At 42.1% G+C, this 26,682-nt stretch overlaps 1 protein-coding gene across 12 annotated transcripts in view; it reads left to right on the top strand.

Moving 5' to 3' along the window:
• The first annotated feature begins 400 nt into the window (after positions 1-400).
• The window catches only part of MEF2D (myocyte enhancer factor 2D), a 309,684-nt gene continuing 283,402 nt past the window's right edge, over positions 401-26,682 (top strand). For 3 of the 12 annotated variants that reach the window (XM_040332940.1, XM_040332939.1, XM_040332938.1), the window contains exon 1: positions 403-722. The gene's annotated coding sequence lies outside the window, so the exon portion shown is untranslated. Of the gene's footprint in view, positions 723-26,682 lie in introns of all 12 variants that reach the window. The other 9 variants (XM_040332931.1, XM_040332935.1, XM_040332933.1 and 6 more) reach the window with 7 other exon arrangements.

Raw genomic sequence — 26,682 nt, 5'->3', positions numbered from 1 at the left:
AAGGGAATCTCTCCAACGGGGACACAAATGAAAATAATTGGCTTACAACAAGACAGAATGAAGTTTTGCGAATATTAAAATTGGGGGCCACTTTCTAAAAATATTTAATGGGGCAAATCTTGCATTGTTTTTTTAAATTGCCCAAAAAAATCCTTTCCTGTGCATGTCCCTTTAAGCCCCTCCCCCGCCACCAGCACGGCTGTGAAGGGGTTAAGCGCCCGCAGCCCGTCACCCAGGCGGAGGGATTCGCAGCAACACGCCGCAACCAAACCCGCTCTCCCTCCCTTCTCCTTCTCCTCCTCCGCGGCCGCGCGCACGCACGCTCCTCGAGAGCCCGCGCAGCCTAACCCCTCTTCTTCCTCACAGCGCAGGTCGGACAGCCAGGTCCCGCCCCGGCAAAGGCCCGCCCACCCATTGGCCGGCTGTCATCGGAGCCCGAGACCGGATTGGCGGAGGCGCTTGCTTGTCAAAGCCTGGCTCGGAGTCTGTGCTCGCAGCTGCTCGCTAGATACAGAACGTTGTATGTGTTATTTTTTTTTTTTTACCTCGCTGGGTGAAAATTGAGTTACATTGTATCCGAGAGAGAGGAGAGAGGAGAGGAAGACAACAAGAGGGGCTCCTCTACTCCGCCTCATCCCTGTGTCGTCTATAGAGTGGTGGGGGGACCCAGGAGAACAACAACACTCCCCTCCAGGAGATCACAGGAGGGGAGAAAGCGCACGGTAAGTGTCTCCTGTACACTCCTCATCATCACAGGCCAGGCTGGGCATGCTGGGCCTTGTAGTTCACCACAGCAGTCATCTACCTATATACACATAATATGTATATATATCACAGGCCAGGCTGGGCATGCTGGGGCTTGTAGTTCACCACAGCCGTCATCTACCTATATACACATAATATATATATCACAGGCCAGGCTGGCGCTTGTAGTTCACCACAGCATTCATCTACCTATATACACATAATATGTATATATATCACAGGCCTGGCTGGGCATGCTGGGGCTTGTAGTTCACCACAGCAGTCATCTACCTATATACACATAATATGTATATATATCACAGGCCAGGCTGGGCATGCTGGGGCTTGTAGTTCACCACAGCAGTCATCTACCTATATACACATAATATATATATCACAGGCCAGGCTGGCGCTTGTAGTTCACCACAGCATTCATCTACCTATATACACATAATATGTATATATATCACAGGCCTGGCTGGGCATGCTGGGGCTTGTAGTTCACCACAGCAGTCATCTACCTATATACACATAATATGTATATATATCACAGGCCAGGCTGGGCATGCTGGGGCTTGTAGTTCACCACAGCAGTCATCTACCTATATACACCTCTACATACACATAATATATATATCACAGGCCAGGCTGGCGCTTGTAGTTCACCACAGCATTCATCTACCTATATACACATAATATGTATATATATCACAGGCCTGGCTGGGCATGCTGGGGCTTGTAGTTCACCACAGCAGTCATCTACCTATATACACATCTACATACACATAATATATATCACAGGCCAGGCTGGGCATGCTGGGGCTTGTAGTCCATCACAGCATCTACATACACCCCATATATATATATAATCATATTTAATATATACACAGCACTAATGTTGATCACAGGTCACACATGGCATGCTGGGGCTTGTAGTTCATCACAGCTTGTGTCTACCTATATACACATCTACATGCACCACATATAATTATATATATATATATATACACAGCACTGACGCTGATCACAGGCCAGGCTGAGCATTCTGGCACTTGTAGTTCATCACAGCATTCATCTACATATATATATATATATATATATATATATATATATATATATATATATATATATATATATATATACAAACACACACACACACATGTACACACAGATCCATACACACATATATATATATATATATATATATATATATATATATATATATATATATATATATATATATATATATATATATATATATATATATATATATATATATATATATATGTGTATATGTATGGATCTATATAACACACATATGTATTATTGTCTGACAGCACTGATGCTGATCACAGACCAGGTTGGGATTGCTGGGACTTGTAGTTCACCACAGCATGCATCTCTCTATCTATCTATCTATCTATCTATCTATCTATCTATCTATCTATCTATCTATCTATCTATATATATCTATACACACAAACCTAGATCTATATACATATATAATATACATGTACACACATATAATATAATATATGTAATGTATTATTTCTGACAGCACTGATGCTGATCAGGCCAGGTTGGGTTTTCTGGGACTTGTAGTTCATCACAGCATGCATCTACCTACACACATCTTACCTATCTATCTATACATACATACACACACACACACACACACACACACACACACACACACACACACACATGTTTTATTGTCTGACAGCACTGATGCTGATCACAGGCCAGGCTAGGCTTTCTGTGACTTGTAGTTCATCACAGCCTGCATCTCTCTATATAGCTATACACACAAACCTAGATCTATATACATATATAATATAAATATACACCCACACACAAAAGGAAAAAAAGTGTACACACAGTTCTATATTCACACACACACACACATATATATTATTTCTGACAGCACTGATGCTGATCACAGGCCAGGTTGGGTTTTCTGGGACTTGTAGTTCATCACAGCATGCATCTACCTACACACACATATATATATATATATATATATATATATATATATATATATATATATATATATATATATATATATATATATAAAAATGTTGAAGGGGGAGTGCACACGATCCAGTTGTAGCAGTGCAAGCAATCAGACCCTTCCACAGGTCATACATAGAAGAAAGAAAAAACGTTCACATGGGATTTCTGCACTCGAAAAATTCAAATGCATTTGACATTGAATGGAATTTGATTTTTTTTAAGTGCAGCAATCCCATTTGATCGTTTTTTCTATATATGTGTGTGTATGTATGTATAGATGTGAATGCATGCTGTGATAAACTAAAAGTCCCAGCAAGCCCAGCCTGGCCTGTGATCCCAGCATCAGTAGTGTGAGACAATAATATATATATATATATATATAAAATGTATTACAGGTACTTTATATACTGCCGTCATTTTACACAGAGATCTATCTATCTATCTATCTATCTATCTATCTATCTATCTATCTATCTATCTATCAGCCCCTGGGCAACAATAAGATTCAGCATGCCCCTGTCCTGGTCCATTTAAAAAAAGAAAAGAAAAAGAAGTTCTCTAGTATAGGTGACACTTTGTTAGGCCCTGGTGGCTTAGAAGAGGTTAATGGCTGTCATAGCTGTCACTTTGGCTCTTTTGATCCAGCCCCCGCCCCCCCCCCTCACCATCCAGATTTGTTGAAATCTGTTTTAGGCTGCTGGGAAAGGGTTAAAAGTGACAGCGCCAGCATGGGACGGCTTCCTGTTCTACAATGACTGGAGGTGTTCACTGTTCTGTGTGTATACAGTATGTATCTTTTATATGTGTGTATTTGTATGTGTAAAATATGTTGTTATTATTCCTCAATGACTGGATGTGGTAACTGCTTTTGGATGTTAATAAATAAATAAATAAATAAAAATAAATATATATATATATATATATATATATATATATATATATATATATATATATATATATATATATATATATATGGCAACTGTTTTTAGATGTTAAAAATTAAAATAAAAATATTATATATATATATATATTTATTTATTAACATCCAAAAGCAGTTACCACATCCAGGAATAATAATTGAGGAATAATAATATATAAATATTTATATAATTTTATAGGTAGTGTAACTGTACTGTCCACCCTCATGTTGTAAAGTGCTGCGCAAACTGTTGGCTCTATATAAATCTTGTATAATAATAATAGGCAATCCTATAATCGATCATCTGTTCACGTGTGTGTGTGTGGGGTACACGTCTTGGACATGGGGGGGGGGGGGAAGCCATCTCAACTAACCAAGAATACATTTGCTGGTCCAGATCTCTTTCTTTTATACTTCTTTTGGGCCTCGGTGGTCAGGAAGGGCTTAGTAGCCGTCACTATTATCAGTGTGACTCTTGCCCCAGTTCCTGCTCCCTAGAGATCTGATTTGGGTTGCAAGGAAAGGGTTAAAAGTGACAGTAGGGGCATTGGATGGTGTCTCCAACCGCGATGGCTGAAGGTGTTTACTGTATTTTTTTTCTATAGATAGAGATATATATATATATATATCTCTATCTCTATCTATATCAGAAATAAATGTATAAAATAATAATAAACACACATGTATGTGTTTATTATTATTTATTTCTGCCAGATTATATATATATATATATATATATATATATATATATATATATATATATATATATATATATATATATATATATATATATAATTTAATTAATCTGGCAGAAATAAATAATAATAAACACATACATGTGTGTTTTATTATTATTTATTATTTTATACATTTATTTCGGATCTATCTATCTATCTCTCTAAAATATCTATCTATCTGGCAGAAATAAAAATACATAAAATAATAATAAACGCACATGTATGTGTGTTTATTATTATTATTTTATTTCTGCTAGATATATAAATACATGAATGAAAGAGATAGATATCTATGTAAAAAAAAATCTATATTTATGTAATTAATATGCAGTCTATAATCAATCGTCCGTTTTTCATTTCTAGGGGAGGAGTGCAACTGTCATGGCACAGGGGGAAGGTTAGGGGGGTTTATCTCTGTTATAAATAACGAACCAATCTCTAGGTCCAGATCTCTCCTTCTTCTTCTTTCTCTGCTTCTTTTTATTTTTTATTTTTTATTTTCTATTTTTTTTCTTTCTATACTTGCTTATTTAGACCTCGTTGGTCAGGAAGGGGTTAGTCGCTGTCACTTTTGTCTCTTTCAACCCAATGTCCCCCCTCCTTAGATTTGTTGTGATCTGCTTCAGGCTTCCGGGAAAGGGTTAACAAAAGTGACAGAGCCAGCATGGGATTGGCGTCTTGTACCAAGATGGCTGGAGGTGTTAAATGTTTTGTGTGTTTGTGTGTATATATATACCGTAATATTTTGTTCTTGGCATGCATATAGGGAATCTATATGTAATAATAAATATATATTTATCACTTTTTTTTTATATAAAATATTTCTGGGCGTGCATATAGGCAATCTATATATATATTATAATAATAATAATAATAATAAATATATATTTATTATTAATATATACTTATTATTTTTTTATTATAAAATATTTCTGGGCATATAGTATATATATATATATATATATATATATATATATATATATATATATATATATATATATATATATATATATATATATATATATATTGTATATTAATAATATATATGTATTATTATATATAGATTGCCTATATGAACACCCCCAGAAATATTTTATAATAGAAAATAAATAAATAATAATAAGTATATATTATATTTTTATTATTATATATAGATTGCCTATATGCACGCCCAGAAATATTTTATAATAAAAAAAATAAAAATAATAATAAGTATATATTAATAATAATAATAATAAATATATATTTTTTATTATTATTATATATAGATTGCCTATATGCACGCCTAGAAATATATATATAGGCGTGCATATTGGCAATCTATATATTATAATAATAAAAAATATTTATTATTGTTAAAAAAATATATATATATATATATATATATATATATATATATATATATATATATATATTGTATATTAATAATAATATATATTTATTATTATATATAGATTGCCTATATGAACACCCCCATTATTATAAAATATTTCTGGGCGTGCATATAGGCAATCTATATATACTAATAATAATAATTATATATATATATATATATATATATATATATATATATATATATATATATATATATATATATATATATATATATATATATATATATATATATATATATATATATAAATAATAATTTCTAGGCGTGTATATAGGAAATCCTATAATCAGTCATCAGCTTTCATTTGTAGGTGGGGGTGTGAAACAACTCTTGGGGTATTGGGGGTTTTCCTCAACTATATGCTGTTCAGAATCTTTTTTTTTTTTTTTTTTTAATACTTGCTCCGTATGATCTCTTGGTAGGCAGGAAGGGGTTAATGACTGTCACTTTGTCTTTTTCCAACAGGTAACCCCCTCCCCCCTTTTTTTTGATTTGTCATCTGTTTCTGGCTGTGGGAAAGAGTTAAAAGTGACAGTGGGGGGGGGGGGGGGCATTGGATGGCGTCTTGTTGTACTATCACTGGAGGTGTTCAAATGTTTTGTATCTATTATATTTCTAACTACATAATAACGAAGAGGCAATTTTCAACCCATTCTCTTCCTCCCCCCCTTTTTATTTTTTTTTACTTAATCGTGCTCCAATCTTGTAGTCTTTGTTGGCCTGGAAGGGGTTACAAGTGACGGCTCCAGCGTGGAGTAACACTTGCCCAAATCCGGTAAATTTGGGTCAGATTGGACCTGTCCAAAATGTGGGAGCAGATCTTCGAGTCGGATAGAACGAGGGTGCAGGGTGGTGGGGTGGTCGCCTCCTTTCGAAACATTTCTGCACATTTCCAATGGGTCTTGGGTGCCCAAAGAAGGGCCAATGGTATCCCCCTTTTTTTTTTTTAAATGCTCCTGGGCTGAGCGGCACGGCATGCGTGGATGATGAGGTGCTCGGCACGCAAAGGCAACAATTTTTTTTTTTTTTATGTTGCGTTTTGGATCTCTGGACGCCGGTCGCAGCAGGAAAAACCGGGACTACCGTGATTGTGCAAGCTTCCTAAGATCCCAGACGAGTCCCAAGTTCAAATGTATGCAGTGATTTCTATTATTCTTTATCGTCTTTGTTGTCCTCGAAAACTGAAGTGTGTTTTTATTTTTTTATTTTTTTCGAATGGAAGGCAAAAAAAAATTTATGTCAAATATTCAGCACATAGTAAACATTTAGCCGTACTAGGGCGGTAAAAACATAAAAGATTGAAATTGTCTGCGTAATTTTTTTTAACACCTCTATGTTCTGAGACCTGGCAGATGCCTGTAAACATATGGCTGTTCGGGGGGGGCGCCATTCTACTGTTGTTAAGTGCTGTATGGGTGTTTATATACAGCATGACGTTCGGGGGACGCCACGCTATGGCTGTTTGGGGGACGCCTTGCTTTGGCTGTTTGGGGGACGCCTTGCTTTGGCTGTTTGGGGGACGCCACGCTATGGCTGTTTGGGGGACGCCACGCTATGGCTGTTTGGGGGACGCCACGCTATGGCTGTTTGGGGGACGCAAGGCTATTGTTCTTAAGTGCTGAAGGGGTGTCTATATACAGCATGATGTTTGTAAGCAATGTAACATGTTGGCTGCAGTGATTGAGCTGTCTAGGGTACCAAGGGTCACAATTGGTAGACATCTACCTACACTTTGGTAGATCTTTTCAAGTGCCATTTTATCTTGTAGATTCGATCCCAACCTCTCTGTGCGCTTTTTCCGCTTGCATTCTCAATGTGGGTTAAACCATCAATAAGCTCTTTAAAAGGTTTGTGCATCAGAAAAATTGGTTGTGAACTTCACCCAATGGTCATTGTTCTGCTATACTTTTTCCCCAATTGTGAAGACAAGAAACTTTTCATCCAACGCTTATCATCCAGATATGAACTTTTTCAGACCATTGCTCGTTGTCCAGATATTAACTTTTTTGATTAGTGGTTGTTGTCCAGACTTGAGCATTCTGCCCAATGGTAGTTTGTTCATATATGAACTTTTTGAACCTTTACTCATTGTCCAGTTCTGAACTTTTTGCCCAACTCGCGTCTTACCGGCATGAACTTTTTGCCCAACTCGCGTCTTTCCGGCATGACCTTTTTGCCCAACTCGCGTCTTTCCGGCATGACCTTTTTGCCCAACTCGCGTCTTTCCGGCATGACCTTTTTGCCCAACTCGCGTCTTTCCGGCATGACCTTTTTGCCCAACTCGCGTCTTTCCGGCATGACCTTTTTGCCCAACTCGCGTCATCCAGATATAAACTTTTTTGCCCAGAGGTCATCGTCCAGATATGACTATTTTGCCCAATGGTTGTCACCCAGATATAAACTTTTTTGCCCAGAGGTCATCGTCCAGATATGACTATTTTGCCCAATGGTTGTCACCCAGATAAGAATGTTTTTAACTCATCGTTCCTCCAATATAAACGCTTTCCCCAGCGCTTATGATACAGTTATGAACTTTCTTATTTTTTTGGCCCAAAGGTTGTCGTTCAGATAATTTTTTTTTTTTTTTCACCCAATGTTTTTTTTGTGTATGAACTTTTTTGCCCAATAATTGTCCAGATATGAACTTTTTCACCCAGCATTTGTGATCTGGATATGAACGAAATGGCTCATCGTCCAGATGTGACCATTTTTGCCCAGTTTGCCTCGTCCCGATATGAACTCTTTTTTTTTTTTTTCCCCAGAAGTCATCGTCCAGATATGCCTAGATATGCCTATTTCCCACCAGTTGTGGTCCACAATTTTAACTTGTTCATGTCCAGCTTTAACCTTTTTTTGCCCAATAATGGGTGCCCATATATGAGCTTTTTCACTCAACACTCGTCATCTAAATATAAACTTTTTTGCTCGTCTAGAACCTTTTCTGCAGCGCTCATTGTCCAGATATGAACTTTTTTTTTTTGCCAAAATGTCGTGTTACGGATATGACTTTTTTCGTTTTTTGCCCAATGGTTGTTGTTTACATATAAACTTTTTTGCCCAATGCTCATCATCCACCTATGAACGGTTAGTGCTCATTGTCCGGATATGAACTTATTTGCCCAGTAGTTGTCCAAATATGAACTTTTTTGCCCAATAGTTGTCCAGTTATGAATGTTTTCACCCAACATTCCTCATCCAGATATGAACCTTTTCGTCCATGGCTCGATGTCCAGATATGACCTTTTGTTGCCCAGTGCGCCTTGTCCAGACATGACTATTTTACCTAATGGTGGTTGTTCATATATGAACTTTTTTCACCCATGCTCATTGTCCAGATACGAACATTTTTGCCCATCGACTGTTGTCCAAATATGAACTTATTTGCTCAGCACTCGTCCTGATATGAACCTTTTCCTCGGTGCTCATTGTCCAGATTTTCTTTTATTTATTTTTTCACCCAATGGTCGCTTTTCACACATGAGCTTATTCACCCGATCAGTGTTCATCATCCAGATATGACCTTTTTTGCTCATCGCTCCTCGTCCAGACAGGGCCTTTGCTACTACTAGGCAAACTAGGCAACCGCTTGGGGGCGCACTGCTGCCTAGGGCGCCCGGCCACTGGTGTCCCTACTCTCTTCTCTCTGCAGCAAGCTACTAAGTCTCAGGCAGCCGCTGCTCCATTCGTTCGCACATAGTGTCAGAGGCGCAGCGGCGGTGGAGGACTGTGTCTGCGTTCCGACTCCCGATTGAATGGAAGCAAGCAAACATTCATTGATGGGCGCTGGCGAGGCTGCATTTGATGGGGCGCTGGCGAGGCTGCATTTGATGGGGCGCTGGCGAGGCTGCATTTGATGGGGCGCTGGCGAGGCTGCATTTGATGGGGCGCTGGCGAGGCTGCATTTGGGGCGCTGGCGAGGCTGCATTTGATGGGGCGCTGGCGAGGCTGCAATTGATGGGGCGCTGGCGAGGCTGCAATTGATGGGGCGCTGGCGAGGCTGCAATTGATGGGGCGCTGGCGAGGCTGCAATTGATGGGGCGCTGGCGAGGCTGCAATTGATGGGGCGCTGGCGAGGCTGCAATTGATGGGTGCTGGCAGGCTGCATTTGATGGGCACTGGTGAGGCTGCATTTGATGGGTGCTGATGAACTGCATTTGATGGGTGTTTCATTCAAAATGTGGGGTTTACATGGGCAGGGCAAAGGGGGTGGAGCCAAGGGGGCGCCAAAATTAGGTTTTGTCTAGGGTGTCAAAAATCCTTGCACCGGCCCTGTGTCCAGATATGAACTTTTTTTTTGCCCAATGTTTGTCACCTATACTTTTTAGCTCAATGCCCATCTTCCAGTTTAGAACAATCACTAACCTGTGTACATATGCGTCGGTGCCGCCAGGCCCCTATAAAGATCAGGCAGCAATGCTTTAATCATGCAAACACTATGTCCTTTGGCGGGTGAAGGTGAGGCGGTCTCTGGTGTCCTTCATCTGATCTGTCTGTGCTCAGGCCCGGTGGAGAGGAAAGTGTTGCCAACTGAAGACTGTTCTTCCCAAATCTGAAGAACTTGTGTGTCTCCAAACGCTTTGATCTACAAGTACCGTGAATTAGGGACTTGTAATTCCAGTCCGGCTGTGAGCGGTGGATCACCTACCTCTGCCCAAGAGAATGCCGGTATCGCTTGTGTTGGTTTGGTTATGATTTTGTGTTTACTTATGTTGACAATCAGTGGACTTTGGCCTGCAGGGTCAGGCCTATCTTACATATTCGTAGTACTTGGCACTTGTCTATCCGTCGCGTGCTCCTGTCTTGTTAACATTACAGATTTGTTCCTTGTTTACTAAAAGGTGGCTTTTTTTTTTTTTTTTTTCTTCCACCAAAATGGTGATTGGCACACGTTCTGTAGTTCATGTTGATTTTTTTGGGACCCCTGCATAGAAATGATAACCTCTTTTAAAGGCAATCTGAGGATGTTGGCTTTGGGATAGGATCTAAAAACTGCATTTGGAGACTTGTTTTGGAGCTTGCAGTCTCCTAGGCTGTTTCCTACTCTCTGTGTGGAAGAAATGGTCTCTCTGCAGAGGTCCAGCACACCTTACCCGGTAAGGTAAAGATAGAGATCTCCAATCAGCAGTAGGCAGGAGCCTTGCACAAACCTTGGTCTGTCTGCAGAGGTTCAGCTACTAAATCGGAGTAGTTGGGGTGTCCAACTACTAAATCGGAGCTAGAGATCTCCAATCAGCAGTGGGCATGGGCCTTGTCGGAAACATGGGCCTTGCGGAAACATGGTCCCTGTGCAGAGGTTCAACACGCCTCACCTGGTAAGGTAAAGCTAGAGATCTCCAATCCGCAGTAGGCAGGAGCCTTGCAGGAAGCTTGGTCTCTCTGCAGAGGTTCAGCTACTAAATCGGAGTAGTTGGGGTGTCCAACTACTAAATCGGAGCTAGAGATCTCCAATCGGCAGTGGGCATGGGCCTTGCGGAAACATGGGCCTTGCGGAAACATGGTCCCTCTGCAGAGGTTCAACACACCCCACCTACTAAGTCGGAGCTAGAGATCTCCAATCGGCAGTGGGCATGGGCCTTGCGGAAACATGGTCCCTCTGCAGAGGTTCAACACACCGCACCTACTAAATCGGAGCTAGAGATCTCCAATTAGCAGTGGGCATGGGCCTTGTCAAAACCGTGGCCTCTCTGCAGAGGTCCAACACGCCTCACCTGGTAAGGTAAAGCTAGAGATCTCCAATCCGCAGTAGGCAGGAGCCTTGCAGAAACCTTGGTCTCTTTGCAGAGGTTCAGCTACTAAATCGGAGTAGTTGGGGTGTCCAACTACTAAATCGGAGCTAGAGATCTCCAATCGGCAGTGGGCATGGGCCTTGCGGAAACATGGTCCCTCTGCAGAGGTTCAACACACCCCACCTACTAAATCGGAGCTAGAGATCTCCAATCAGCAGTGGGCATGGGCCTTGCAGAAACATGGTCCCTCTGCAGAGGTTCAACACACCCCATCTACTAAATCGGAGCTAGAGATCTCCAACCAGCAGTGGGCATGGGCCTTGTGGAAACATGGTTCCTCTGCAGAGGTTCAACACACCCCACCTACTAAATCGGAGCTAGAGATCTCCAACCAGCAGTAGGCATGGGCCTTGCGGAAACATGGTCCCTCTGCAGAGGTTCAACACACCCCATCTACTAAATCGGAGCTAGAGATCTCCAATCGGCAGTGGGCATGGGCCTTTCTGAAACTGTGGTCTCTGGCAGAGGTCCAGCACACCCCACCTGGTAAGGTAAACCTACAGATCTCCGATCCGCAGTGGTCATGAGCCTTGTGAAAACTGTGGTCTCTCCAATACCTAGAGGTGCTTGCGGCAACACTAAAGTAAACACTAAAGGGGAGGAGGTTCAACTCTTGGAGTAGGCATTTCCAGACCATTTTCTAAAATGGCCACACCCACGAGGAACCTATTTCACCAATCCAAACGTTAATACGCTGCAAAAAAACACAACTTTATTTATTAATTGACCCACGGCCTACCCATGTCCTCTCTCCTTGGGCGGTAGAAACTGAACTTTGACATGCGTCACTCTAAATTTTTTTATTTCTTTTTTATTTGTATTGAAGTATTTTGTAGCAATAATTCCCTCGTTATGTACTCAGATGCAATTGTTTTAAGTAATCCCGCAAGGCTTAAACAATGTCTGTTTTTTTTATTGGTTCACGTTTTATGGAGACGTTTACGAGGTTGACATGTTTGTGCACACGCCGAGCCCAATCATGGGGGTGTTGCGTGTAATTGGATAGCATATGATGTGGTTCCTTGTGGGATTATATGGCAACACCTCGAGATTTTTTTTTTAACCATGTGCATTTTGACGGTTCATTCAATCTCGTCTGTTACGACGGGATTACAGTAAAGCCACTGTCTGTCCGTCTATCTATCGATCTGTCCAATCTAATTTCATCTCTGGTTGGGTGATTTATCCGAGCTGTGCCAGGCGGTAGCTGTGTTTCTGTCTATGTACACTTCAGTTTGATATTTAATTCATATGTCTCTTCTGGTAAACCGTTTATGACCTCCTATAAATCTTGCCTTGCTTTGATACAAGAACACGGAGTACTGCGCCTAACTCCTCCACTGCAGAAAAAAAGACGGTGAAGGTATTTTCATGTGATTCACATCTGTTCCGTGTCGAGCTTGCCTTGCAGTGCTGGGATCCGGGGGTTGGATTGGCAGCATGGACGCCATGCCAGTGTTTGCCTTGATGGGATTGAGTCCCCTCCGTTTCTAAACCTATAGAAGGGGGGATAGGCACCTATTGGAAGGTCCATCCAAACTGTACAGCTGCTGTAGTAGGGTTTTTCAGTACAGGGCTAAGCCAGCGCTGAGCGGTGGGCTCAATTCCCACAAGGGGCGCTCTGCTTTTGGTATGGTGTTCCTCATCTGTTTCTGTGTTGGCCTCCATATTCCTTTCCACAGTCCAAAAACACACTGGTAGTCTTGGTGGCTCCCAACCAAATCGTTCCTCCGGGGTGTGCATGGGTAGGACTGTAGTTGGGACATTAGATTGTAAGCTCTTCTGTCTGTTTTAGGTGTCTGTCTATGGCAGCATTTCTCAACTTTTTTTTACCCCAGAGGAACCTTTTTAACATTTTCAGGTCTCACGGAACCCCTGGTTACTCTATGGAAGGGTTATTGGGGAAAATGACACTTATATTGGGGATGGTAAGTGGGAGAAATACCTCCCTCCAATCTGGAGTGCATGAGCCTTGCTGAAACTGTGCTCTCCGGCAGAGGTCCGGCACACCCCACACTCTATGGAGGGGTCATTGGGAAAATGCCCCTTACATTGGTGATAGTAAGTGGAAAAAATACCCCCTCTCCTTACAGGGAAGGCCAGGAGGACACCTTTTCAGCCTTGCTGCCGGCTTTGCCAAGTGGCATTGGACTTGGAACTATGCAAGCACCATCATATGGGGGGGGGGCAGTTAGCCACAGCTCAAGAAACCCCACAGCTCAATAAACCCCTAGCTTATCACTGGAGGAACCCTAGGGTTCCACAGAACCCTGGTTCAGAATGGCTGCTCTATGGGGGTAGTTTGTAAAAGCATCAAAGAAATATCCAAGTGTCCAATATATTTTAATGATAAAATTGGAAAGAAGGTGTAAAACGACCAACCCGGTATGGGTCCCCCCCCCTGAAACGCATTGGCTGTTTTATACTTTCTTGCCATAAGCTATTTTTCACTAGAAGATGTCAGACTCTTGGGCATTTGTGTGGCCATCCTATTATAGTGTGTACGTGGCGTACACACGATCGGAAAATCCGACGAGAAAACCGTGGATTTTTTTACCGACGGAATCTTGGCTCAAACTTGTCTTGCATACACACGGTCACACCAAATTCTGACCGTCAAGACGCGGTGACGTACAACACTACGACAAGCCTAGAAAAATGAAGTTCAATGCTTCCGCGCATGCATCGACTTGATTTCGAGCATGCATGTTTTTTGGTGCATCGGTATTGCATACAGTCAGTCAGAATTTTCTCCAAGAACTTTTCTTGTCGGAAAATTTGAGAACCAGCTATCAAATTTTTCTTTGTCGAAAATTCCGATGGAGCCTACACACGGTCCGAATTTTCGACCAAAGGCTCACATTGGACTTTCCTTGTCAGAATTTTCGATCGGGTGTATGCGGCATTACTCTCTATGTGGATTCTCAATTTGGGTGACCCCATTTCCCAAGGAGCCCCCTGTTTTGCGAGGAACAGCTGAACTGGTGCCTTTGGGCGCAAGTGATGACTTTAATTGTAAGCTAGTTTCCAGTAAGTTGTTTCCACCTTTCCTATAGGGTCTATTTATTAGGCCGTGTACACACGGTCGAACATGTCCGCTGAAACTGGTCCGCGGACCAGTTTCCGCGGACATGTCCGACCGTGTGTACGGCCTAGCGGACAGGTTTCCAGCGGTCAAAAGTTTCTTAGCAAGCTAAGAAACTTGTCCGCTGGAGACATGTCCTTCGGACATGTCCGACGGTTAGTACACCTAATCGGACATGTCCGCTGGTTATGACGTGTAACCAGCGTCCCAAAATCCCGCGCATGCGTCGAATTGATTCGACGCATGCGTGGAAGCATTGCACTTCCGTGTTTGAGAACGTCGGTGTCTTCTACGTCACCGCGTTCTCTGTCTGCAGGGATTTTGGTCTGATGGTGTGTACACACATCAGACCAAAAGCTCCCAGGAGACATGTCCGATGAAAACGGTCCGCGGACCGTTTTCATCGGACATGTCTCCTCGTGTGTACGGGGCCTTAGTGTTTTTTCGATGTTTTTTCGATGTTATCAATTAGAAACATGTATGAATATTGGTTGAAAGTTGGGTGAATCTTGGATGAAAACATTGATATTTGTCTCACTCCATAATAAGACGTAATATCAAATTGTAATCCTAAAAAGACGAAGCGGAATATATACAGTGCACAAACCCACTGCAACCAATCAGGTTACTGAGTGAAATAAAATGTGATTGGCCACTGCATGCAAGTGCTAATGGAGCCAATTATTAGAAGGCCCTACAGAGTTTTATACAATATATTATATAATAATTTTTTTTTTTTCCATAATTTCTCCTTTTACCCATAATTTCCACTTCTAGCTGCAAAATGATCTGAGATGTCTCCATATATTTTAATTTGTATGTTTTCTTTATAGGGTTTATTCGGTATATTTATTGTGCTCTCTTCCCTTTTTTTTTTTTTTTTTTTTTTTTTTGTATTACTGTTTTTATGGCGTGCTTGGTTTTGATCATGCTTATGGAGTACAATTGTTGTATTAACGTTTGCAGTTGTTTTTGAAGCACAGTAGACTCAGATTTTTTTTTTTCCCGGGGCTAATGCTACTTATAAAGCAATTATCTTTCCCATAATCATCCTCTAGGGTGGTTCACATGGAAGTTGTGGCCACCTTGTTTGATGCAGAGGAGTCATCATAGGAATCCCTCCCCCAGATAAATATCTTCAAGATTTGGCTGTCCCTCCCAACATTTGGCCAACCCATTGGATGTCTATCCAATCTGGGTTTAGTAGTTGGTCAGATACTGAAGGGAGAGCCAAAACTCAAAGATCATGCGCACTACTTTTCAAATAATCCTCCACGATGGTTCACATAGAAGTCCTGGGCACCTAGTTGGTGAAGGAGAATTTGTCATCGTAGGAATCCCCCCCCCCCCCCCCCATTTAAATATCTTTGAGTTTTGTCCCTTCAACATTGGCCAACCCATTGGAGGTCCATCCAGTCCAGGTTCAGCAGTTGGCCTAACATTGAAGGGACAACCAAAACACCAAATCTATGTGCCAATGGTCTTTGAGTTTTGGCTGTCTCTTCAATGTTGGACCATCGACTTAACTCGGATCGAATGGACCTTCAATAGGTTGGTCCAGTGGTGAAAGGACAGCCAGAGCTCGAAGATATTTATCGAGGGAGGGGATTTCTAAGATGACCAAATTCCCTTCACCACTAAGGTGCACAGGATTTCCACATAACCCATCCTAGAGGGTTCTTGGAAAAGGAGTCAACATTGGCCAACCCATTCCAGGTTTAGCAGTTGGTTTAATGTTGAAGGGACAAACGAAACACCCAAGACCATGTGCCTGGGACTCCTTTTTCCAGTAATGCTCCAGTATGAATCATGTGGTAGTCTTGGGCACATGGTCTTTGCTTATGGCTGTCTCTTCAGGGTTGGACTATTTCCTTAACCCAGCTTGGATGGACCTTCAACAGGTTGGTTCAATGTTTAAGAGACAGCCAGAACTTCAAGATAGTTATATCAGGAATCCACGTGAACCATTCAGGCCGATTCTTGAAAAAGGTGTCAACATTGGACAACCCATTGGAGGTCCATCCAATCTGGCTTTATAAGTTGGTCTAACATTGACGGGACAACCAAAACTCCAAGACCATGTGCCAAGGACTCCTTTTCCTAATGATCTTGGGCACATAGTCTTTGAGTTTTGGCTGTCTCTTCAGCGTTGGACCACCTACTTAACCTGGATCGAAAGGACCTTCAATAGGTTTGTTGAGTGTCAAAGGGACAGTCAGAACTCCAAGATATATAGGGATTTCTATGACGACCAAGTCCCCCGAACCAACAAGGTGCCCAGGAATCCCACATAATGCATCATGGAGGATTCTTGGAAAAGGAGTCAACATTGGCCAACTGATTGGAGGTTCATCCAATCCAGGTTTAGCAGTTGGTCTAACGTTGAAGGGACAGCCAAAACGGCAAGTCCAGGACTCCTTTTCCCGTAATACTCCAAGACAGTTCATATGGAAGTCCTGGGGATATAGGTTTTGAGTTTTGACTGTCTCTTCAGAATCTGACCGACTACTAATCCCGGATCGAATGGACCTTCAGCAACGTTAAAGGGACATCCAGAACTCTGAAATTTTAATCGAGGCAAGGAATTTCGAGACAACCAAGTCCCCCGGCACCAACAAGGTGCCCAGGACTCCCACGTCAACAGTTTTGGAGGATTCTTGGAAAAGGAGTTATCGAGTTTTGTGATGAAAATAAGCAATAGTGATCTTGAAATGTTTTGTTTTTTGGTTGCGTCAGAAGCTCCAATGCCACGAACATCTCAGCTTTTCTGCCTGCTACGTTCAGCTTGTACGTGGGAAAGGTTACAGCCCTTTTTGTCATTTATGCGACCCGCTGGAGTGATTAATTGTGTTTTTGACTTCATTGAGGGCCATAAATCCCGTTTTATGTTCCCCCAGAGGGATGCTGACCTGGCAGATAGGAACTTGAACCTACTAAATGGAGCCTCTCTGCTGTGGAATCGGAGTTCCCTGACATTTGCCTATACCTGAGACAGGTGTTTTTTGAAGCGGAGATGCTAAGCCAGTACTGGGATCTTCCCGGCTCGGCTTAGTAGCCGTAGCCTTGTGGACGGCCTTGTTAGGATTATCGATACACAAACCATCTGCTGACTGTACACAAAATCAATGGGTGAAATGCTAGTTGTTTAGGGATCATTGTATTTCTGCTCTGAAAGTGGCTTAACCAAGTCCACTCAATTCATTTATAATGTCAGATGTAAATAATCCAAGGAGCCAGATTCAGCAATCCTTTCATAGGGCCTCTGAATGGGACTGTAGCCGTAAACTCCAGGATGCACTTATGAAAACAAGGAGGATGGTTGGTTGCAATGTTCTGACACTAGATGATGCCTTCAAAGTAACCTGCGACATACCATGTGCACTGTGTACGTCACAGTTAATAAATGGTTCCCTTGAAACTGGACCTCCTTTTTAAAATGCACAATTCACATTAGTAGAGCGTTGGCATTACAAAATCTCCATTAGGGTGTTTTAACCACTTACTGCCCGGTCTATAGCAAAATAACATCCGGGCGGTGGTTGCGTTATCATGACTGGACTTCATGATGTGCCGCGCGCCCGTGGGAGCGCGCAACGCGGCGATAGGTGGATGTGGTTTGTCAGTCTGACACACTGCTACACCGATCTTGGCCTCCGACGGAGGCTCTTTACAACGTGATCAGCCATGTCCAATCACGGCTGATCACGACGTAAACAGGAAGAGCCGTTGATCGGCTTTTCCTCACTCGCGTCTGACAATCGGTGGCTCTCCTGACATGGGGAGTCTGCATAGATTGTTTATCAGCACAGCCCCACCCTTGGATGCCCACCCAGGACCACCAGGGAAGTCCATAACATGTGGATGACCATGGCCATCCACATATGCCTATACATGCCCAATATGTGCCAATCAGTGCCCACAAATGGGCACTAACTGGCATCATTATGAAACACATTAAATCAGTGCCAACCCATCAGTGCCACCCATAAGTACCCTACAGTGCCGCCCATGAGTGCCCATCAGTGCCGCATACCAGTGTCACACAAACAACCAATGCATTTCAGAGCTCAAACACCCAAAACCCCCTGAAACATGCCAGTGTTTTCGATTTGGGAGCCTTTACAATCTGGGTTGGTGCTCCTGTTTGTATGTTTTATGCCTTGGGTCACATTCTGGGTACCCACCCAGTCTGGGTTCCAGTGAGCAGCCCTACCAGAGTGAGTAATGAAGTTCGGAGGTCAAAAAAAGCACTCAAAACCCCCAAAACACGTCAGATTTTTAGTTTTATTTTGAACAAGATATTTGGACTCCCACCATTTTTGGGTTGGAGCTCTTATTGTATGTTTTATTGCTTGGGTCGCATTTTGGGTACCCACCTTGTCTGTACGGGTTCCTGTGAGTAGCTTTACCAGAGAGAGTTGGTTCATTGAATGAGTTTGTTCACGATGTGATCGCATAAAACAACCAACGCATTTCATCAAATACTCCCAATTCCTAACTCGGTTTGTCTCGCAAAATGAGCAGGATTCAGGCCAAAGTGGTGTGCAGTGCCTGAGGTGGGGCGCGCCGGAGCCGGCGCCATTCGCAAATGCACGGAAAGGCTAGAGGACAGCTCGGGAACAGAGTCGTTCCAAGGTTTGCCAAGGTCAGCCGAGCTGTCCTCAGTGCTTTCTGTGTGTTTCCCAGGCTCTCTGGCGCCCCCTCACCTCTGGCCACATGCGGTATTGCATGCCATTGAAGTCAATGCGGAGCAAATTATTTTCGTTTCCATTGACTTCAATGGGGAAACTCGCTTTGATATGCGAGTGCTTTGGATTACGAGCATTCTCCTGGAACGGATTATGCTCGTAATCCGAGGTTCCACTGTACTCAGACCAGCCCGTCTGGCAAAAACAACCATGCCAGGTTCAAAGTCACTTACATCCCCTTTATTCTGATGTTCGGTTTAAACTTCAGCATGCCTAAAGGAATTGAGTCACTGCCATGTGATTGGCTGATTAGCAATTTGTGTTGATAAGCAATTGAAGAGGTGTACCTAATAAAGTGGCCGGTGAGTGTGTGTGTGTGTATGTGTATATATGTATATATATATATATATATATATATATATATATATATATATATATATATATATATATATATATATATATATATATATATATATATAGATATAGATCCTATATATTAAAATATTGTTACGTTTACAATAAGCTACATTCTTTCACATGTATATCATAAAAAAAAAAAAAAAAAAGATAAGAATTTAGTTCCTCTTTTCAGTGGCCCTAATCGACCTACGAAATTTTTCGATGGTTTCCGTGATTGCCCATAACGATCAACCACTTAGCTTCACTCCCAGCTTTCAGCGCTGTAATGGTTTATATAATGTGTCTTTTCCCTGACTCTTCTCCCACGTAGCCGCACCGTATAAAGTGTCTTTAAATCAATCACGTGCATCTGCAATGGGAAACCTTCGCTTTGCCCGTTCCCAGCATTCCTCGATGGCCCAGAATTCCTTGCGGCCTGCATCGTCTTAATGGACCGGGGTCAGAGAGAGCCAAGGACAAAAAAAAAAAAAAAGGCTTCATCTCTTCTAAAATCTGGGGCCTTGGGAAACGACGGAAGGGGTCAGCACTCCGCTCTTCGGGTCGATATATTCATTCACATAAACACATTTTGTGAAATACTGATTTTTTTTATTAAGGAACTCTGGTCCCTTTTTCTGGGAGATTTGTCAAATATTGAACAAAGCCCCCCCCCCCCCCCCCGCCTCCAAGTTCTCGCCATAATGTGGAAATATGCACAGAATATTTGCTTATTACGGCAGAACTAAACTGACCATAAAATGTAAAGTTGCTCTTGGGGAGGGCTGGCCTTCAGGAACCGGACACAATTTCTTCAGGAACCGGACACAATTTCTTCAGGAACCGGACACAATTTCTTCAGGAACCGGACACAATTTCTTCAGGAACCAGACACAATTTGCTTCGCCTATGGCCAGCTTTAACTCCGAAAGTGTCCTTCTAACAGTTAAAGGTCCGTACTCCTCTGTACTACCGCTTCCATCTTCTTGCGAGTCAGGAGTCTTCGGCTGTCTTGATTGGTTGGCCAGGGATGATGTAACTACCATGTAAGGGGTTACTCCCCTTTTCTGGCACGGTGGGATTGCCCATTGGCATGCATGGCTCAATTTACAAAAAGAAGAAAAAAATGTTGGCAGGCAGGGAAGAATCTTCAAAATGATCAGGAATTACTTGCAGGTTAAGAACAGGTTTGTGACCACTTTTTTGGTCTTCTACACTTTTGTGGTCATCGGTAATTTTTTTTTTTTTTTTTTTTTGATGATAGCTTAGGCATTTAGCCTGCATTCACCACATTTTCTGATCATATGCTTTGATTTTTTTTTACAAATGAGGAACCCATCCTCCATCCATTTATCCATCCATTCGTCCTTCACCCAACCTTTAGCCCCTTGTCCTTCACCCAACCTTTAGCCCCTTGTCCTTCACCCAACCTTTAGCCCCTTGTCCTTCACCCAACCTTTAGCAATTTGTCCTTCGCCCATCCTCTATCCATTTGTCCTTCACTGATCCTTTATACATTTGTCCTTCACTGATCCTTTATACATTTGTCCTTCACTCATCCTTTATCCATTTGTTTTTTACCCATCCTTTATCCATTCATCCTTCACTCATCCCTTTATTCATCCTTTGCTTGTCTTTTATCCATTCATCCTTTGCCCCGTCCTTTATCCATTTGTTCTTTTGCCCTGTCCTTTATCCATTCGTCCTTTGCCTGTCCTTTATCCATTCCTCCTTCGTCCCGTCCTTTTATCCATTCCTCCTTCTCCCCTTCCTTTTATCCATCGCTCCTTCTCCCCTTCCTTTTATCCATTCCTCCTTCGCTCCGTCCTTTATCCATTCCTCCTTCGCTCCGTCCTTTATCCATTCCTCCTTCGCCCCGTCCTTTTATCCATTCCTCCTTCGCTCCGTCCTTTATTCATTCCTCCTTCGCCCCGTCCTTTTATCCATTCCTCCTTCGCCCCGTCCTTTTATCCATTCCTCCTTCGCCCCGTCCTTTATCCATTCATCCTTCACTCATCCCTTTATTCATCCTTTTGCTTGTCCTTTATCCATTCATCCTTTGCCCCATCCTTTATCCATTCGTCCTTTGCCCCATCCTTTATCCATTCGTCCTTTGCCCCATCCTTTATCCATTCGTCCTTTGCCTGTCCTATATCCATTGGACCTTTGCCCCATCCTTTATCCATTCGTCCTTTGGCCCGTCCTTTTATCCATTCGTTCTTTGCCCCGTCCTTTTATCCATTCCTCCTTCGCCCCGTCCTTTTATCCATTCCTCCTTCGCCCCGTCCTTTTATCCATTCCTCCTTCGCCCCGTCCTTTTGTCCATTCCTCCTTCGCCCCGTCCTTTTGTCCATTCCTCCTTCGCCCCGTCCTTATGTCCATTCCTCCTTCGCCCCGTCCTTTTGTCCATTCCTCCTTCGCCCCGTCCTTTTGTCCATTCCTCCCTTTTCCCCGTCCTTTTATCCATTCCTCCTTCGCCCCGTCCTTTTATCCATTTCTCCTTTGCCCCGTCCTTTTATCCATTCCTCCTTCTTCCCGTCCTTTTATCCATTCCTCCTTCTTCCCGTCCTTTTATCCATTCCTCCTTCTTCCCGTCCTTTTATCCATTCCTCCTTCTTCCCGTCCTTTTATCCATTCCTCCTTCTTCCCGTCCTTTTATCCATTCCTCCTTCTTCCCGTCCTTTTATCCATTCGTCCTCCTTCGCCCCGTCCTTTTATCCATTCGTCCTCCTTCGCCCCGTCCTTTTATCCATTCGTCCTCCTTCGCCCCGTCCTTTTATCCATTCGTCCTCCTTCGCCCCGTCCTTTTATCCATTCGTCCTCCTTCGCCCCGTCCTTTTATCCATTCGTCCTCCTTCGCCCCGTCCTTTTATCCATTCCTCCTTCGCCCCGTCCTTTTATCCATTCCTCCTTCGCCCCGTCCTTTTATCCATTCCTCCTTCGCCCCATCCTTTTATCCATTCCTCCTTCGCCCCGTCCTTCACCCCTCTTCGGGGGGCCGCGAACTCCAGCTCTGTGACTGGCCGGAATCGCGTGATATCGCTCCCGTGAATGTGTGCGGGAGCCGCCTTTAACGGCATGACCCCCATTCACAAAACGGCACGCTCGGTGCGCCTGCGCCGTGAACATCGGTGCTGTCATTTTTGCAAACCATGTAGGTTTAGGAGATATTTGTTGCACCTACAGTTAAGCCTTAATCTAGGCTTACCTGTAGGTATAAGTGGTCTGTAAGGGTTTACAACCACGCTAAGTTCCATGGTACTCCTACCATGCTGAGGGGTCTGCTAGGGAGATCTCCACTGGAGCCTCTAAGAAATACAAAATGCCAGCGTACAAAATGGTCCCCCCAAGCTTCACCAATAACTGACGTATTACTTTTAAAGTGGGCTGACCATTTTGTTAAAAAAAAAAAATAAGACAAAAAAACAAGGCTCCTCTGCTAGTACGGACAGCTTGCAACCCTACCTGCTCTTCCTTGTTGTCAATATCACCATCACAGCTGTCGCACTCCTCAAAAGCCGAAGGGTTAAAAACCAATCTGTACGCCTCCAATCCAAGGGTTGTAATCAAGAAAAACACCCATGGGTGCTTGAAGGGTTCCCTTAGGAGAGATGAGCGGGCGATGTTGATGAAAAGGATTCACTGCGCTCATAATTAATAGAAGAAAAAAAAATACAAATTTGCAATTAGATTGGCGATACCCTGTCATTACTGTTAACAGCGTAAACGTGGATGCTGTGGGTGAAACTTAGCGGCAATTAGGTGTTTAATTTCATTTTCTATCCTGAAAATCGGCGTGTTAACGAACACTTGGATGGGGAAAAATGATATGTTGACTCATATAATTACATTGTATAGGTTGGGGAATCCTGTGCTAAAACACTAATGAAGTTTCTTTTTTTATATGGCAACATTTTGGGGGTATTTTTTTTTTTTTTTTTTTTTTTTTTATTTATTTTTTCTTGTGCTGCTTAATTATTTATTTACCCCTTATAATATCCCCAACCTTGCCCATTCTGGAACAGACACAATTTGGATAGCAGTGATAATTTATGATAACCTTTGATTTGTAAGCTCTTTGAGGGTAGGGACTGATATGGCTCTATAGAAGTAATAATAATAATAATAGTAGCAAAATTTATTATTATTATTATTATTATTATTATCAAAAGTGTGCCTGTTTCAGAATGGGCAAAGTTGGGGAAATTATAGGGGGATAATTAAAAATAATATAGTGAATAATAATGTAGTGATATAAAATAATGATAATTATTAATACATACAATGATAAAAAAAATGTGTGTGTGTATATATATATATATATATATATATATATATATATATATATATATATATATATATATATATATATATATATATATATATATAAATATATATATATATATAAATATATATATATAATTTTTTTATAAGAATTAACTCCCAAGGCAAGCAGTACGGGTTGCAAGTACTACCCTTTTTATTCCCCTCTCCGCCCAAGGCTGCTGCTTCTTTTGCCTACCCCTTAAACTGACCCAGTCTCTGTTATGGAGAAGTAAAGATGGGGACTATTCTGAAGTCGCATGCTAGGTTGACAATGCTGTGAGTACGGCCAGCGAGTGTTGTCACCCTAGGCTGGGAAGTGTGTCATTGGCAGGATCACCAGGTGAAAATAAAGGAAAAAAGCCTAAAAAAATAAAACTAATGTACCACCACCTAAGGACTGGGTAACCTGCAATGCAGAGCTGCATGATTGTGGACAAAATGAGAATCACATTTTTTATTTTTTTTTGCTTAGAATAAAGATCACGATTCTCGCGACGTAAAATCTTTCACTTTATACAAAAAAAAAAAAATTCAGCCAACTTTACTGGTTAGTTGTTTTTTGTTATTTTTTTTCCACCAAAATTGCATTTGAAAGACCGCTGCGCAAATACAGTGTCACATAAAATATTGCAACAACCACCATTTTATTCTCTAGGGTCTGTACCCAACATTTTATTTATTTATTTTTTAACAACAAATGTCAGAAAAAGGTTTTATATAATATATATATATATATATATATATATATATATATATATATATATATATATATATATATATATATATATATATATAAACCTTTTTCTGACATTTGTTGTTAAAAAAATAATTTTTTTACTCGAAAATTACTTAGAACCCCCAAATATATATATTTGGGGGTTCGAAGTAATTTTCTAGCAAAACATTTTTTTTAACAACAAATGTCAGAAAAAGGTGGTTAAACTTTCCTAATTTACACACAGAAGTGTATTCCTTTGATGTAAAAGACAAATTGTTACAAATGTTTAGCCTTAAAGTGGAGGTTCACCTAAAAACTCAATTTTTAACATTAGATTGAGGCTCATTTTGTGAAGGGGAATCGGGTGGTTTTTTTTTTTTTTTAAATCGAAGCAGTACTTACCGTTTTAGAGAGCGATCTTCTCCGCTGCTTCCGGGTATGGGCTGCGGGACTGGGCGTTCCTATTTGATTGACAGGCATTCCGACGGTCGCATACATCGCGTCACGATTTTCCGAAAGTAGCCGAACGTCGGTGCGCAGGCGCCGTATAGAGCCGCACCGACGTTCGGCTTCTTTAGGCTACTTGTGACGCGATGGATGCAACCGTCGGAAGCCTGTCAATCAAATAGGAACGCCCAGTCCCGAAGACCATACCCGGAAGCGGCGGAGAAGATCGCTCTCTAAAACGGTACGTACAGCTTCAATTAAAAAAAAAAACACCCGATTCTGCTTCACAAAATGAGCCTCAATCTAATGTTAAAATTTTTTCGGGTGAACTCCCGCTTTAAAGAATGTTGTGATACTTGGCAGACTGCCCAGATTTTTTCTTCCTTTCCTTTGACTCTGAGAGCAGAGAGAATTCTCTGCATAGAAAGTATGGGTAAATATTTTGTCAAGATCGCAACGGGGGAAAAAAATCGTGATAACGATTCTGGACGATTAATCGTGCAGCTCTACTACTATGTGTTACATTTTGGTTGGGTTGGGTTTAGATACTCATTAACCTTGTTTTGGTGTATTTTTTGAGTTTTGCATTTGGCAGCTTGGGTTGATCCAAAGTGAGAAAGTGGAAAACCCGAGCAGACCTTTGTGGGTCACAGTAGTGGTAGTTGGCATCACATATGACCAGACTGATCTCCCCTCAGTCACGGGTTAGAGCCTCCATGTTAATTCGTCTTCAGTGTAGGTATAAACACTACTGTTCTGGCGACCACCAGCTCGGCGTGCAGAAAAGCTGCACATCTCCCTCGTTAGAAGCGATACGGTGGGGGATTCCTCCCAGGAGACTTGTGTTGTTACCTAGATACAGCCTCCCGAAGGTTGTATTCTCCAGATACGGTTGCCTAGAGATCCTTCTGACGGGTGGGACTCTACCTCCACGGTCAACGCACCTGATTACACAACCGTTTCATGGCAGCCGCATCTTAGGTGGAACGATGAACGAACAGCAGAAGTTGCTTTGTGCAGATTATTTTTCGTTTTTAACAAGTGTCAGTAGGTGGACTGAGAATGCAGCACAGGAGATACGGCGATTGTCCAATAAATTGCACTTCAATCTGAATTTCTTAGAGCTGAAGATTTCTTCCCTGCTCCTTCTTGTCTCATGATTCTGTGCTGTGCAATGAAGTATGGGCCTTTGGGTGGGGCTACCATTACCTCTACCATTACCCCTACCTCCATCCATTACTTCTACTTCTTCCTCAGCCCCTACCTACTACTTCTACCCTTATCCCTACCTCGTAGCTCTACCTTTACCCCTACCCCCATGATAACTTTTACCCCTTCAACCCCTGCCCCTGCCTCTACCCTTCCTCCTACCCCTGCCCCAACTCCAGAAGACCTCATTCTCTTATGTCTACAGCCACCCTAAAATATAA

This window comes from Rana temporaria, chromosome 13 (assembly GCF_905171775.1).
Source record: "Rana temporaria chromosome 13, aRanTem1.1, whole genome shotgun sequence".
Classification (NCBI taxonomy): domain Eukaryota; kingdom Metazoa; phylum Chordata; class Amphibia; order Anura; family Ranidae; genus Rana; species Rana temporaria.
This window is presented reverse-complemented; position numbering and strand designations above follow the sequence as displayed.